The 14,062-nt window shown below is 39.2% G+C and overlaps 1 protein-coding gene and 1 non-coding gene across 9 annotated transcripts in view; both read right to left on the minus strand.

Annotated features, from left to right (window-relative positions):
- UBR5 (ubiquitin protein ligase E3 component n-recognin 5) overlaps positions 1–14,062 on the minus strand; it is a 152,430-nt gene that overhangs the window by 116,313 nt on the left and 22,055 nt on the right. The window lies entirely within an intron of this gene.
- LOC119471335 lies at positions 10,588–10,690 on the minus strand. The gene has a single exon (XR_005200365.1). It is a non-coding gene; the product is annotated as a small nucleolar RNA U13 (small nucleolar RNA).

Consider the following 14,062-nt stretch of genomic DNA (forward strand, 5'->3'; position numbering starts at 1 on the left):
TCAGTGAGTCAAGATTATGCCACTGGCTCTCCAGTGTGGGCAAGAGTGAGACTGTCTCAAAAAATAAAATAAATGAAAAATAAAAAGTGGTTTTAAAACACTCTGCTATGTGACCAGTATTCACAGAGTAGGTTTTATAAAACACACCAAAGAAATGCTGTCCTGCAAAATAATCCCCCTGCAGGCTACATTACAATTAAAATGGTGCTGTTTAGAGTATGAGGAATTTTTGAAACTCTGAGAATTAGCCCCAGAAAGAGTTTACCAGACAAACAGGAAAGTCACTCAGTACTTTATAGTTGTGGGATACTCTCCCAGTCCTCTCCCCTAAGAAGACAATCTTCTTTCTCCTGTCTCTCTCCCTCCTCTGTGGTTTATTTCATCTGGGTTGGTGTTAGGGAAATGTGCTGCAGGGACCAAAAGGAAGCTGGAAGCAATAGGAAAGGGAAGGAGAGCTCATCAGGAAGCAAAATTACAGATAAAAGCCTATTATAGTGCAGAGCCTGGCTAAGTGTCTTACACTGGTAACAGAAATCTAAGGGGTGAAGTGCCTTAACCTGAAAATTACAGAAAGTCTGATCACTGGACATTTTCCAATGACAAGTAATACAATAAAATGTTCTAACACCTAATGCTTACCAGGATAGAATAGGAATAATTGGATATAAACATACACATTAAATTTCTTCTTTGGTTTTGGCAATCATCAGCACTGTAGCTTTCATGAAAAGGCAAAATTCGTGCCAGCCTGGTCCTAACCTAGACACTCAAAAGCCCTGGGTTTTGACTCCCAGCTCTGGCATTGTGTAACCTTGCATATGTCATTTAACATCTCTTGCTCTCATGTTTCCACTTCTGTCAAAAATATATCTGTTTCACAAAGTTGTTTTAAGAAATAGGTAACATCACATGCAAAAGTAATGTGTACCCTCTAAAATAAGAATGCCTAAATCTGGCTCATCATAGAAATCCCTGGGGAACAATTAAAAGGACATATTCTTAGGCCCCATTTAAACATACTAAATCAGAAACCTCTTAATACAAGGCTCAAAAATTTATATTCTAGCTAAATAAATATTGGTACATGCATGAAATATCTCTGGAAGGAATAACACTAATCACCTATGAGGAAGGTAAATAGAAGGCCAGGAAACAGAAGAGGTACGGAAGCTTTTCATTGTATGCCAATTTACAATTATTTATTTTTAGATCACATGAACATATTACCAACTTAAAAATTAAAAAAAAAAAAAAAAAAGTCTATGCATCCGAAGTAATTCTGATGGCTCAACTAGGTTTGGAACTCACTACTCGAAAACACCACAAATTCACACAAGGATTAAAATAGTTACAAAAGTAGGAGTCCATTTAGGGAGATATTAAATAAGCATACTATTTCAAGTTTGGGGACTGTTGCTTAGGACAGCCCTCCTTAGAAATTCACAATTTATACACCTTTATTAAACCTCCAATAAACCCTACAATGAAAAAGCCTGTTATGCTTAATCTTATGCCTCCAAAATTAAAGCTAAACATGGAATAGTCGCTAGGCTAGTAAGATCTTGGGCAACCACAGGACACTGGTTTGAGAGCTAAGGCTCCTGAAACAGAGCATGTCTTAGTCATCTCTCTACCCCACAACCCAAGGGAGTGTTATCTAGTAAATCAAACTTCTCCTGTCTTTTCTCCTCTCCAAAAATGGTTTCCCACTTTTCTTACTGTTGATCAACTAAAAGGATTTTTTAAAGAGAATAAAAATCTACTGTGCCTAAAATCATATTGTTAAAAAATGTAAAATACCTACAGCCAATCATGTTTTAAACCCAAATAATACGGCAGTAGGCATTTTTATTCCTTTAAGTGGGAAAATAAAAGATCTTTATGATTCAAAAGCGCCTTGTTTTAGGAGACAGCAATAGATTACAGTATTGTTTTTCCTTCTCCAATATAAGCAAACTCTACTGGGCATCTTTATTCTCATAAGCGAGACTAATCAACTGAGCTGTACAATCAAACCACCTAACAACATTATTTTTAACTAAAAACCTACAGATCTGCATAATCAGAATGGGTCTGACAGCCGTATCAAATGGCTCTTTGAAGTCTGCACCCACTTCAATGCACTCTAATGGATCTCTAATCTAGAAACCCTTCCTTCAGGTATCTAAACCAAAGAGTTAAACAAATGTCATCAAAATTAAAAACTGCCACATTTAAATTTGTCACAGCCAAATTTAAGGACTCTAATATTGTGTTTTACCAGTATGGGGCACAAATGATTCCTCTTTGTGTGGTATCACAACTACCATAATAACAAAGGCTTGGTTTCAGCCTTCAAGGATCCACCAGCAAATGCTTCCAGTTCTTTGTCTTAAAATAAATATTAGGTTGGTACAAAAGTAATTGCGGTTTTGCCATTAAAATTGGAAGAACCAAGCCAGGCACGGTGGCTCACACCTGTAATCCCAGCACTTTGGGAGGTGGAGGCAGGTGGATCACTTGAGGTCAGGAGTTCAAGACCAGCCTGACGAGGATGGTGAAACCCCGTGTCTACTAAAAATAAAAAAAATTAGCCAGATGTGGTGGCGCACACCTGTAATTCCAGCTACTTGGAAGGCTGAAGTGGGAGAATCACTTTAACCCAGGAGGGGGAGGTTGCAGTGAGCTGAGATCACACACACTGCACTCTAGCCTGGACAACAAAAATGAAACTCCGTCTGAAAAAAAAAAAAAAAAAAAAAGGAAGAACCGCAATTACTTTTGCACCAACCTAATAACTCAAATGTACACTGACCCCTCAACAGGTGGTTCCTGGTTTACGGACTAATATTACTGACCAAGTAACATCTCATCCCATCTCAGCATCCACTCTCACCTTCTTCCAGTAGATGCAGGGCAGTGGGGGGGGACAACTTGGTCTTTTAGATAGTGCATGGATATGACAGTAAGAGAGCTAACCTTGGGAAGGACTATGAAAAAGAGCTGCCTACCTTCCAGTCCCTAATTATCTTCCCCAAAACTGCTGTCTTTTTTTCCATGCTTTTTAAAAAAATGCCTGGAAATTACTTACTAGTCACAGAGATACATCTCAATGCATACGAGTTTTTTTGGTATAATCAGCTACTTCCTCTCTTCAGTTTTCTGAAAGGGGAAGATGGTGGAGGAGTGAGTAGGGGTATATGCAAACATTAAACTGATCTCCGGCCAGATGCTCTTTGTAACTGCCACCATCTCTAACTGCCCTAGTAATTAACCACTAGCACAAATGTACGCAAAACTCAGTCACCATCATCATAGCTACAAACACAATAGTGTAGCCCTCCTGTTTCCCACAAAAATAACTGGCATCTGTTTAATACTTTGGTGTGTATAAACAAAACAGAAAATAAACCCAAAATGGAGGAAGTCTTATTAGAATGTTATCAATAAACACTATCAATTCACACTTGCGATATACAGTTCCTTTGTCCCAGACTAAATTCTCTATACCTCCTTCTTACCCTGACCACTCCAACAACCCTGATTGTGGGCAGTCAGTGAAAAAACTACAGATGTGGGTGGTCCTGTTATCTCCACTTTCTCTCCTTTTCATCAAAAGCTGAAAAAAAAAGTGAGTAAAACTAAAACAAAAAAAGTACAAAATACTTTTTAACAGAGTATTTACTGAATATTATATGCAGATATGCAAACCAGTAGAGTGAAAGAATGGCTGAAATAGAGGTGGTGCATTGAGTTCACCCTGAGGAAACTACTTCTACTCTAACTATGTAGCTACGAAAGGCAACTGTAAAAAAGAGAAAACCAAAAGACAAAGCTGAGATGAAATACAAAATGAACATCTCCACCCAAGAAAAATAGATTAAGAGACTGGGTGCCAGAGCTGGGTTCATCTTGGAAGCCAGTTAGGCCCACAGTTTTAGTAGAAAACTTTGTAACTGAAAATTTTAATAGTAACCACTAAAATAATGGAAATATGGTCTACGACTTTCGAATCAAAAGAGGGAGGGAAAAAAAGGAATGCAGAAAACTAACCATCTAACAGAAGAGAAAAAAAACAAATACTTCCTGAGTGCCCTATAAGGTTTACAAGAAATAAAATGAACTATAAAATATGGCAGGGAGGAGGTGAGGTAGAGGAGACCAACAGAATCACCTGTGAAAGGGCTTCTCCACATACTTGGGAATACCACCCTTAATAGTGGGCCACAGTTACTGAACCCAGTGTAACCTACCCTTCAGGAAGCCTACCCCTCGGGGGAAAAAAGGAAAGCTGAGAACCACTGATTCGAATCCACACATCTCAAGTAGCTTACAATCTACTTGTAAAAGCGAAGTAAGTAGAAAAACATTGCAAAAAAAGAAATAAGCAACACTAGGGTAGAGGGGGAGACACACACACAAAAAAAAGGAAAGAAAACACAAACTCTAATTACAATGATTTTGGAAGAATTTTTTAAAGCCTGAAGATCAACAGAAGACTTGCAAAACTAAATCTTGAGTAAGGCTTGAGTGCATTTTGTTAAGTTAGTTATTAAAAGTGCATATCCTGGGATATTCATTTTCAGGAGGAAAATGTAGAGTTATTACAAAGTCAATAGCAGGCTTCAAGCCTCTCCTTGAGAGCAAACAACAGGACCACAGCCAAGAACCACAGATACATGGGCAGAGACTGTAAGAAAAGCGTGTGCGCTAAAGAATTGCAATTAAAAAAAAAAACACTGGGTATGGAGAAGTATATTTAGAGAAAATAGGAATGATTTTCATGCATGTAACTTCTAGTTAAATGTACATATATCTCAAATACTTCCTGCAATTCCACTAAGATGACAAATTCTGAAAGGCAACAAATGAATTTTAAAGTTACAAGGACAAAAACAGGAAGAGAGAAGGCTAGTGCATTCAACAAATTTTGGAATCTGGAAAGCTGACAGACAAGTGGCCAATGACTTCATGGCAAGAGAAAACTTTTAAACTTAAACCCTACATGGTAGCGGGAAGCCAAAAATGAACAGGTCAATTTTTAGGAACTGGAGGCATCACATTCCTCTGAATCCTGAAGGTAACGCAAAACAGGAAAACTGTTAGAAATTAGCATAGGGAGCATTTAAACCCCTAGCTCCCCACCCTCTAGAAAGGAGACTGCTCCTCTTCCAGAGGCTAAACATTTCCTGCTTAGCAAAACTGAACCAGAGTGATAGGCTAGGAATACACTCAGAATTGGGGTGGGAGGGAGAAGGGGAGTCAGAGACCAGAAGGAAAAGTGAAAACTGTCTACTGAAATGAGTAATCAGCCCCCATCCCAGAATGCTTGCAGCTACACTCTTACCTGCCAGGATTCCTCTTTAGGGAAACAAGTCCAACAAGGAAAATATATATATATTTAACAGAATATTTTTTAAGAAGTTGGTCTGATGGAAAACGGGAGAAAAGGTAAGAAAATCAGAGTAGCTATGAAAATGTCACATATCCAACCACCAGAAATTCCAAAAAGAGAAAAATAATAAAATGAATGGAGAAAGAAAAGTATTAAAGAAATAACATAAAAAAATTTCCTGAATGACATGAGCTTCCAGAATAAAGGGACCCATTAAGTATGTGGACCCAAAACACAATGAATGAGTAAAGGACCTACATCAAAGTACATCAGTGTGAAATTTCTCAACACCAGGGACTGAAAGAAGACCCTAAAATATCTTGGAGCATGAGGTCATAAGGCACAGGGTTAGGGGGATGTCAAGCAGAAAGAATCAAAATAGCACGGAACTCCTCAAAAGGAATACTGGAAGCATGAATGAAATGATGCAATGCCCTCAAAATTTTGAGGAAAAATTATTCCCAACCAGACAATGTACAGCCAAAAAACAAATTTGCTTTCATCTTAATAAACCTGGCCGGGGACAGAGGCTCATGCCTATAATCCCAGCGGCTCATACCTGTAATCCCAGCACTTTGGGAGGCCAAGGTGGGCGGATCGCCAGGTCAAGAGATTGAGGCCATCCTGACCAAAATGGTGAAACCCCATTTCTACTTAAATAAACAAACAACAACAAAAATGGCATACCAAAAACAGAGTAGGGACAAGCCTTTTTGAAAACAACACAAAACTTTTTAAACAATCAAAACTGGATCCAAAATCCCTTAAAATGTCACTAAAACAGTTAAGTGGAAAAAAAAAAAAAAAATCAATCCTGCCTTTTTGGGTGAAGAAAGTACTGTACATAGACTCATTAACTGGTCCAACCAACTTTATAGCAATGGTTCTCATCTTTTCTTCAAAGGTGATAGAACATTAAAGGTACTATTTGTGTTTTAAATGTATACAGGGCAATTTTAATCACCTTTCAATATTTTAAAGGTTAGTATACATCAACAGAAATCCTCAGGAGTGCCTTAAAAACCTAAATTGTGGCTGGGCACGATGGTTTATGCCTGTAATCCCAGCCAATGCAGGGGGAACACAGAATCCATGAGTTTGAGGCCAATGTGGGCAACACAATGAGACCCCCATGTCTACAAAAAATTTAAAAATTATGCTGGGCATAGTGGTACACGCCTATAGTTGCAGCTACCTGGGAGGCTGATGTAGAGTATCGCTTTTCAGCCTGGGAGGTTGAGGCTGCAGTGGGCATGACTGTGCCACTGTACTCCACCCTGAGTGACAAAGCAAGACCTTGTCTTAAAAAAAAAAAAAAAAAGAAAGAAAGAAAAACAAAAAATCTGAATTGCGGACATGAACAAGTAGAGGTAGACAGCCCATTGTTACAGGGTCCCAGGCTCCATGAAGCCACTGAGAAGCCCCAAGATGCTCTAAAAGGAAGCATAGCATCATGGAAGACAGAAGGCATGAGAATATAATACAATGCTTCGGTCAAGAGTAGAAGAAATGGGTAAACAGTAGATGAAAGACATGAGTTTGGGGTGAAGAAGAGCAAAGACCAAAATAAAACACACACACACACACAAATTTAGGGACAAAAATCTCTTTAAAAACCAAAGAACTCTGCTGAGCTGCAAAGGAGTTGCAAGTTCTACCTGAAACCAGTAAGTCTAAAAGGTTCTTGACCTTATTTCCCTAAACTCTTACTATTTCTTGAGTTATTGGCTTGACCAGACAAGCACGAAAAACTCTAAACCATAACAATCAGGTCCTAAAGGCCTGACTTTAAACTAAATCAAGAGTTTTGATCTGACCAAGAAAGGGTTACTGAGTCCCTCAACACATACAAAAAATAATTTGAAACAAATTCATTTCTATGATGGCAAAGTTTACTTAGACATTTGCATTGACAGGGTATTACAAGACATAATTTGCTTAACACAGAGCCTAGTACAAAATGCTAGCTGCTCCTGCTGTTTCTTCCATTACCATTTCTGATTGAAAGAAAGACTGTTAAATGGGACTCATAAAAAGGAATTTGAGGATGCAGAACTGCCGTTATTACAACTGCTACTATTTGTGATCAGTACCACTTTGGACGAAAGGTGAATCCAAATATCAATCATTATACCCCATTAAAAAATAAGCACTGAAAGACATTCAAAATAAACCTCATAACTAACTCACTCAAAATAAACCTCACAACACCTGGACACAACTGAAGTTAATGTATAAACTGTTCTGTATTTCATATTTACTGTAAAAATAATGTGAAGCATGTGATCTATCAAAATCCTGGTTACCTCAACTTCTCCCAATGACATTTAGAAATAAAACTATCCCACCCAAGTGACATATCAAAAATACCTACGAAAAGTATAATTAAGGTACCACTGTACAGGGAGCACTTCTTCTTTTGACCTCTTCCAGAATTTCGACTTTTTTTTTTTTTTTTTTGTGAGACAGGGTCTCACTATGTTGCTTAGGCTGGAATGTAGTAGCTATTCAGACACGATCATGGTGCACTACAGCCTCAAACTCCTGGACTCCAGTGATCCTTCTGCCTCAGCCTTCCCAGTAGCGGGACTGTAGGAACAAGCTACTGTACCCAGCTAATTCCATTCAATTTTACAATTAATCATCTACTGCTTTGAAGTGTCAACTCTGATACTGCTATTCTACCGTTTACATTTTTATTTTCCCAACTTTATAGTAAACTTACCCTTAAGAATAAGGCCTATGACTTTACTTTTTGTACTTCCAAGTATTTAGTACAAAGTAGGTACTGTGTGGATTGACTAAAGATGCTATAATATTATACAAAACCAGAGACCAACTGTTCACAATTCTCACCCAAACACATAAAAGATAGAAACAAGGCTGGACGCGGTGGCTCACGCCTATAATCCCAGCACTTTGGGAGACTGAGGTGGGTGGGTCACCTGAGGTCAGGAGTTCAAGACCAGCCTGACCAACATGGAGAAACCCCGTCTCTACTACAAATACAAAATTAGCTGGGCATGGTAGCACATGCCTGTAATCCTAGCTACTTTGGAGGCTGAGGCAGAAGGATCACTTGAACCCGGAGGCGGAGGTTGCAGTGAGCTGAGATCACGCCATTGCACTCCAGCCTGGGCAACAAGAGTGAAACTCCAACTCCAAAAAAAAAAAGATACAATTCAGAGTCACTATGGTACTGATTCTAACATGGTATGTACAGCTCACCATCTCACACCCTAGCATGCTAGGATGGAGAAGTAAAAGCTTCATAAATAGGTACTGGCATACTGGCTCCAAAAATGAACCGTGGTCCCTTTTTCAACATTCAAATGAGCATGGATGCCAGGCACGGTGGCTCACACCTGTAATCCCAACACTCTGGGTGACCACCGCCGGTGGATCACCTGAGGTCAGGAGTTCGAGACCAGCCTGGCCATCATGGTGAAACCCTGTCTCTACTGAAAATACAAAAATTAGTTGGGTGTGGCAGCACACACCTGTAATCCTAGCAACCTGGGAGGCTGAGGCAGGAGAATCGCTTGAACCCGGGAGGTGGGGTTGCAGTGAGCTGAGATCACACCACTGCACTCCGGCCAGGGTGAGAGAGCAAGACTTTGTTTAAAAAAAAAAAAAAAAAAAAAATGAGCATGGAGACTGTCATTTTACACATGGTCTCCTCTCCTCCATCAAACCCCACGCAAGAGGGAAGAAAAGATATGTGATGATGATCCTGTCCTCTGCCAACAGATGAAAATTTTGATACAATTTTTTTTAAAATTTCAGGTAGACAAAAGGTTACAGTTAATGTACTGTTTTTAAAGGCTGGAGTACAGGCCTTTACTATGACATTTTGTTTTTATCTACAAATATTTAAAACTTTAGTTCATATAAAACTGCCCATGAGTCTCAGCAGCAGGTCCTGTTGATGTGGCCTAATGACTAAAGACCTGTGCTTAGAGACCCACCACTACACAGCTGTACAGCATGGGAACCACACTATCTCCTTCAACTCAAATTTCCCCAACAACACTGTCAGAATGTTAAATAAAATAACGTTTGAAAAACACAGTGCTTCATGCATAGTAAGGAGTAACAATCCTAAAAATAACACTTAAAATGTGTAAACTTCCTGATTTACCTGATCAGCCTCTAAATATTATATAATTCTAGCCCAGAAACTTACATTCCTCAATCTCCATAGGGAGACCTCCACAAAACAGTGATTTACTATAATGTCAGTTTTTACCAGTGCTCTACATAATTACATAAAGACTTCTGTATCAATTATAAAACTCATAGTCCATTAGGTTTTTAAAATATCTCTAATGCAAAAGATTCCCCAACATTTATGTCATACCATGATTAAGTTCCTGGTCAGGCACAGTGGCTCATGCCTGTAATCCCAGCACTTTGGGAGGCCAAAGCAGACGGATCACTTGAGCCCAGGAGTTTGAGACCAGCCTGGGCAACACAGTGAAACCCGAAACCCCGTCTCTACTAAAAATACAAAAATTAACCAGGCGTGGTAGCCTGCACCTGTAACCCCAGCTACTTGGGAGGCTGAGGCATGAGTATTGATTGCTTGAACCTGGAAAGCAGAGGTCACAGTGAACTGAGATCATACCACTGCACTCCAGCCTGGGCAACAGAGTGAGACTCTCTCTCAAAAAAAAGAAAAAGGAAAGGAAAAAAAAAGCTCTTCTGTGACACACTGAGCTTTGTAATTTTTTAGCCATTGTTTTTGTTTGGCTTCAAGAAAGTCTAAAAAATGATTCTACTTAATTTGACATTTCACTAACATTTCTACCATCTTTCCCATCCAGAACTTCTTACACCTTTCCCTCTGAATGTTAGACCTTGGCAGACCCTTAAAAACTATCTGGTCTCATATCCTCGTCTTATAAGTAACAAGGCTTTCAGATATAAGGCCCATTTTGATTAGAAACAAAATATGTGACATTAAGATTAAATACAGTGCCACAACATACCAAGTCCCCAGTAAAATGCCTGACACACAGCAGGCATGTAAACTATTAAATAAATATACACAATAGTAGTATTTCAGGCAGATGTATCTCTGAAAATAGAAAACAGCCCTATACACAATAGTTGTAGTTCAGGGCAGATGTATCTTTGAAAATAGAAAACACTCAGCCCTAAAGCATCTAATTAAATGGATGACGCCAAGTAGTTCTTTTTTCCTTTTTTCATACCACAAGGGTAACATGCTGATGACATCTTAACAAGGTTTGAGGGTGACACATCTCACATATGCATATGAACACCCAATCATCACACTTACAGACTAAAAATCCTGAGTAGTTTCTACAAAATACTATTTCACAGAAAATGCACCCTGAATCTGAATAGTCATAGTAAAGAACTAATCCCTAGCTTACATTTCAGTCTCAGAATACCTCAGATGTTTCACATTTCCTAAACAATGCACCTAATCAATCACCTGACTATATGAGTAATACTAATGATGTCAAAGGAACACATTTACAGTATATTGACTTGCCTTGTGATTCTGACCTAGATGCTTTTGAGAGGTCTCTGTGATGTTGTATTGTTCAACTGTTGTGTCCATAACTCTCTGGAAATTGCATTAGTAGTTACACTTCCATAATATGCATTATTCTGTCCAATGCCATAAATGTTGTCTTTATAGTTTGTTTTCAAATACATGGCATCAGTCTTTTCTAAAACATTCTTACGACCCAAACCTCTTTCTAAATATTATGCGTTACTACTATGATTTTTCTTAATGATCACAGTGGTTTAAAAGAAATCTATAAATTATTTGATACTTCTCCCATCAAGAGGTAGAGTCTAATTACTCTTCCTCATATATAAGCTAGCCTCATGACTTGCTTCTCACAAAGATAATGAGGCAGAAGTGACGCTGCAAACCTTTAAGGCTAGGTCATAAAAAGGAACTGCAGCCTGGTTTTATTTCTTGGGATGCATGCCTTTGAATCCCTGAGCTGCCATGTTAAGGACTCCAGCTAATTGAAGTCTCCATGTTAAAGAGACTACACAGACAGAGATGCCTGGGGAACCCCAGCTGTTGCAGACCCCAGCTGTTTGAGTCTTCAAATGAAGAAAGCTTCTAGATGACTCCAGCTACCATTTGACTGCAACTGCATGAGAAACAGAGTAAGAACCACATAGCAAGTACTGTAAATTCCCAGAAGTGTGGGATAATAATATATGATTGTTGTTTTACCCATTAAGTTTGGGTTGGTTTATTGCTCAGCAATAAAAAACTGGGATGATGAACAAAGAGAGAACCTGAACATTTTCTTGGGCCCTGGCTCCATTGGTATATGACTAATGTCTCATTTATGCTTCATCTTTACTATCTTCCTTACCATCTTCCTTTTATTGTACTACATTTAAAAAACAAATTTCCTTCCTATTAAGGATTTTTTAAAAAACAAAAACTTTCTATTAGTTTACATCTATGAACTTCCTTCAACATTTATTTCAAATACTTATTTATAAATGTATTTAACCATAGACTCATCTGAATAGTAAATCTTTACTCAAAATAAAAGCTAATCCTTATGTAGCATCAGGAAGCAACACTTTGGGTGGGGCATGGTATCTCACGCCTGTAATCCCAGTACTTTGGGAGGCTGAGGCGGGTGGGATCACTTGAGATCAGAAGTTCAAAACCAACTGGCCAACATGGTAAACCCTGTCTCTACTAAAAATAAAAACATTAGCCTGGCATGGTGGCAGGCACCTGTAATCCCAGCTACTCAGGAGACTGAGCCTAGACTGTGCCACTGCACATCAGCCTCAGCAAAAGCAAGACTCTGTCTCAAAAATAAAAATTTAAAAAAAAAAAAAGCCACACTTTTATATATCCTACTAAATAATACAACTGACAGGACAACTCTCAACAATCACACCCGGTAACGCATAGTGATAGAATGTTATTTCCCCATCCCTGCAATCAGGAGACTGCATAAGAAAACACAAGCTGACAAGGCCAAAACCCTCATCGACCATCAATTTCTTAGAAAAATGGTCTCCAAACATCCCTGTAAATTTAATAAGTGCACAACCTGGCCTATAGCTTCCAAATCTTTTGAAGTTAAGCCACTGTTAGTCATTAATCTGACAATACCATGTAGTCCAATGCAAAATATCTGCAAAATGAAACTGCAAATCTTGCAAAAGGTACAAGACTTCATGAGGGCTAGAGAAAGCAATGTTGAGAAATTCATCAATACATACATACACGTCAGTGACAAACAAACAAATACACAGACCAATTAAAAGACAATGAAAATCAAGGCCGGGGTGGTGGCTCAGGCCTATAATCTCAATGCTATGGTAGGCCAAGGTAGGGAATCCCTAGAGCCCAGGAGTTTAAGATCAGCCCTGGGCAACATAGTGAGACCTCATCTCCACTTGGGGGGATAAGTTAGGAGAATCATTTGAGCCTGGGAGGTTGACACTGCAGTATATGGTGATGGTGCCACTGCACTCCATCCCGGGCAACAAAGCAAGAACCTGTCTCAAAGAAAAGAAAACTGGGCCAGGTGCAGTGGCTCACGCTTGTAATCCCAGCACTGCGAGGCGGAGGTGGGGGGATCACCTGAGGTCAGGAGTTCAAGACCAGTCTGGCCAACATAGCAAACCCCATTTCTACTAAAAATACAAAAATCAGCCAGGCATGGTGGCGTGCACCTGTAATCCCAGCTGCTTGTGAGGCTGAAGCAGGAGAATCACTTGAACCCATGGGGGCAGAAGTTGCAGTGAGCTGAGATCGTACCACTTCACTCCAGCCTGGGCAAAAGAGCGAGACTCCATCTCAAACCTTAAATAAGTAAATTTCCATCATATAGATAGACATTTTGAGAACAGGTGGAGAAAAATGAATACACACTGAGTATAAGATATTAGGGAATGTTAATTTCCTATAAAGCGTGATAATGGTAAAGTGCTTGTATAGAAAAATGAGAAAAAGGTTCATATTTAGAAGATATAAGCACATGTATTAAAAAAAAAAAAGTATTACAATGACTGCAACTTTCAAATAATTCAAAGTTATTTACATACACACATATTTCGCAAATATAGCAAAATGTTAATAAGTTAGGCATATCATCACCCTTATTCAGCCAAGAAGTTACAAAAGATACATCTTTATCTCTCTATAATCCTTAAGATTAAATAGATTTTCTTATAAAAGAGAGGGGAGAAATATGTCAGAAGCATTCAAACCAGAACAAATCCATCTTGAATTTTAGAAGCTGGTTAAAATACGGCTGAGACCTAGTGGGCCGCATTCCCAGATGGTTAGGCATTCTACATCACAGGATGAGATAGGAGGTCAGCAAAAGATACAGGTCATGAAGTCCTTGCTGATAAAACAGGTTGCAGTTAAGAAGCCGGCTAAAAGCCACCAAAACTGGGCGGGCGCGGTGGCGCTCGCCTGTAATCTCAGCACTTTGGGAGGAACACAAGGTCAAGATATCGAGACCATCCTGGCCAACATGGTGAAACCCAGTTTCTAATAAAAATACAAAAATTAGCTGGGCATGGTGGCATGCACAGTCCCAGCTACTCGGAAGGCCGAAGCAGGAGAATCGCTTGAATCTGGGAGGCAAAGGTTGCACTGAGCTGAGATGGCACCACTGCAATCCAGCCAGGTGACAGAGCAAGTCT

This window comes from Cebus imitator, unplaced genomic scaffold, assembly GCF_001604975.1.
Source record: "Cebus imitator isolate Cc_AM_T3 unplaced genomic scaffold, Cebus_imitator-1.0 Scaffold56, whole genome shotgun sequence".
NCBI lineage: Eukaryota > Metazoa > Chordata > Mammalia > Primates > Cebidae > Cebus > Cebus imitator.